This window comes from Crocodylus porosus, unplaced genomic scaffold (genome assembly GCF_001723895.1).
Source record: "Crocodylus porosus isolate Cpor-Errol unplaced genomic scaffold, CroPor_comp1, whole genome shotgun sequence".
Taxonomy (NCBI): domain Eukaryota; kingdom Metazoa; phylum Chordata; order Crocodylia; family Crocodylidae; genus Crocodylus; species Crocodylus porosus.
The window spans coordinates 10727874-10730564 of NW_017728951.1; positions in this window are offsets into that span (position 1 = coordinate 10727874).

A 2691-nucleotide genomic window follows, 5' to 3' on the forward strand; every position below is an offset into this window, starting at 1 on the left:
GACAAGCCCCGCCGCGGGGCGGGCTGAGGGCTGGCCGCCGCGCCCCCTGCACGCGCCGAGCAGATGTCTGCCCTAAAACCGACTCGGTTTTTGCACCCCAAAAAAAAAAAAAAATTAAAAAAAAAAAGTCTCGAATTGAAGACGCGCTTTTGCGACTCGAAAACGGGTTCCTGAAAGCCGCGCCTGAAGTCGGAGCGTAACTCGGAGCCCATCTTCTCACAGGAAACAATGTTATAGAGGGGGGAACTGGTTCCTGAACCAAGCCCCATACCCTGTTTGCACCCAGAGGAAGACAACATGTTGTACGTGATCCACTGTAGATGAGCGCAGCCAGGCCTCGCACTTGCCACACGGTCGTTTGCTGGAAACCGCGTCTGAATGTCCTAACTCGGAGCCCATCTTCCCACAGGCAGCAGTGTTATAGAGCGGGGACCTGGTTCCTGAACCAAGCCCCATACCCTATTTGGACCAAAAGTAACCCTCAAGTTTGTACTCAACCCATTATAACTAAGTAACATAGCTACATTCATGTATTTGTTCAGGGGGTATGAAGTGAGCCTAGGTGACTGGGATTTGGATTCAGCCTGATTTGAGGGACAGTGATTTGATTCGCTGATTCGGATCACTGTCCCCCGATTCGATCTGGCCGAATCCAAAGCTGAAGATTCGATGCCGATTCGGAGAATCAGTGATTCAGCTATAGACACAGCTTTAAACGTTTTTTCTATATACCTCGAGGTACCAGCACGGCTTGTGAACGCTGCGATGCTGGGGCAGATGAAGCGCCCCACAGGAGCCAGGGGGGCCTCCACGATGGACCCGGAAGTGGACCGGAAGTGCTTGCGGGTCCATCGCCAAGTGCACTGGTGACCCCACCCTGAACTCCCGTGGGATGCTCCATCCACCCCCCCATCTCAGCGTTTACGAGCTGCTGGGTACCTTGTGGTATGTAGAAAAAAAAACAAAAACATATAAAGCTGTGTCTATGGCCAAATCATCAAATCTCTCCAAATCGATTCGGAGGCTTCCAACTCAATTTGGAGGGATCAATGGGTCTCCTGATTCAATTCAGATTTAGAGATTCAGCTGCTGAATTGAGCCAAATCTCCTCCAAATTGAATCAGCGACCCAAGCTGCATACAGCCCTCGTATTTATATTGTGAATAAGCAATCATATTGATTTGGAAGGACTTCTTTGAGGTGACTTTGCTGGATTTTTGAAGGGTTCCTGGCTGGAGGTTTCTCAGGAGTCTTGTCAGCTTTTTTAAAGAAAGTGTCCAAGGAAGTTTGGACAGATGTTCTCCAGGGAGTTGGGCAACGCAGCGAACTTGTTCGTTGGCGTGGCGTCGGATCAAGTGTTGTAAAGTCAAAACCAACATCAGAAAGTTGAAACACGGTGTCAGTTTATAAACGCTGTAAGTGTGAAACGTTGCAAGTCGAGGACTGCCTGTATATGAAATAGGGCTACTATAACCTTGAAAAGGCTAGTACACATGCAAGTTTTAATGAAAATATAATTGCAAGCTTTTGGGCACAAACGCCCTTCTCCAGGCATCAGAGAAAAGACTGCAAAAGTCTTCCTGGATAGAAATGAAAGTTCATATTTCATAGAAGAGTTGAAGGTGTGGTAATATCTCCTGTTTGGACCAGATTGTTTTAGATGCAGATTAGGCTCAGAGAAAAGTTGGAGTAGTCTAGTTACCTCAAAGTGTTTTGGTGATAAGCAGGATGTAGTCACGTTCCCTTAAAACAACTTGGATATCTGACCCCAAGGCAGAAAGCGACTGGGGAAGGGTCGTTCGCTGGAGAGTAGGAGCCCCCCTTCCTTTCAGGGGACCCAAACCACTGCCCCCTGCACCGTGATTCTTGCCCCCGGCGGCATCTGCACTCGCTTCCCAAGATAAAGGACAAGGGCTGCAGGGAGGAGTGCTGGGGCTGGGAAGCTCTGCCCTGCAGTGTCTAGGTTCATGGCAACAGCAGAATTGCTTTGTACTTTTCCAGGGTCAAAAGAAAAAGGGGGAAGGAAACTGGCATTTCCTGTCTGCTTCCATGAGTTGAAGAAAAAAAAAAAAAGTTGAGAACCACCATCCTGCATTTTTGCCTTGCAGCAATAACAGACTGTGACGGGCAAAACAAGTGCTCTGCTCCCAGCTTAAGATCTCATGGAGGCCTGAGGACAGCAGACAAGGACAGGTCAAAGGCAGACTTTAAGGAAAGGGAGCTAGCTGGCTGCCAACCAGATGCAGTGGCGCCTCAGCCTCAATCAAGTAACAGCCTGGTTCGAGGGAAAGCGTCTTGTTCTCCAAGCACAGAAGGGAAAATTGGAGGAAGGAAAAGGAGAGAAATCCTAGCCGACAGCCTACGTTCTCCTGCGGAAAGACCCGCAGCTTCTGCAGCTGGGTTTATGGCTCAAGGATTGGACTCTTAAGTCACCCATCACTGAGCCGTGGTAGAGATCATCCAGGAATCAGGAGGATTACCCATGAACAGACTTTGGGAGAATGGGGAAGGGGAGCAAGTTTCCACCCAAGGACAAGCAGGCTTCTCACAGTACTTGCCAGCATCACAAACACTAGGCTTTTGCAAGTGCATTTTGTAAGGAGGCAAAAAAAGCCCCACCCCTCAGCTGAAAAGCTCAGCATAGATGACATCCTACTTCGCTCTCTTTTACATGGGGATTTTTACCTGCCT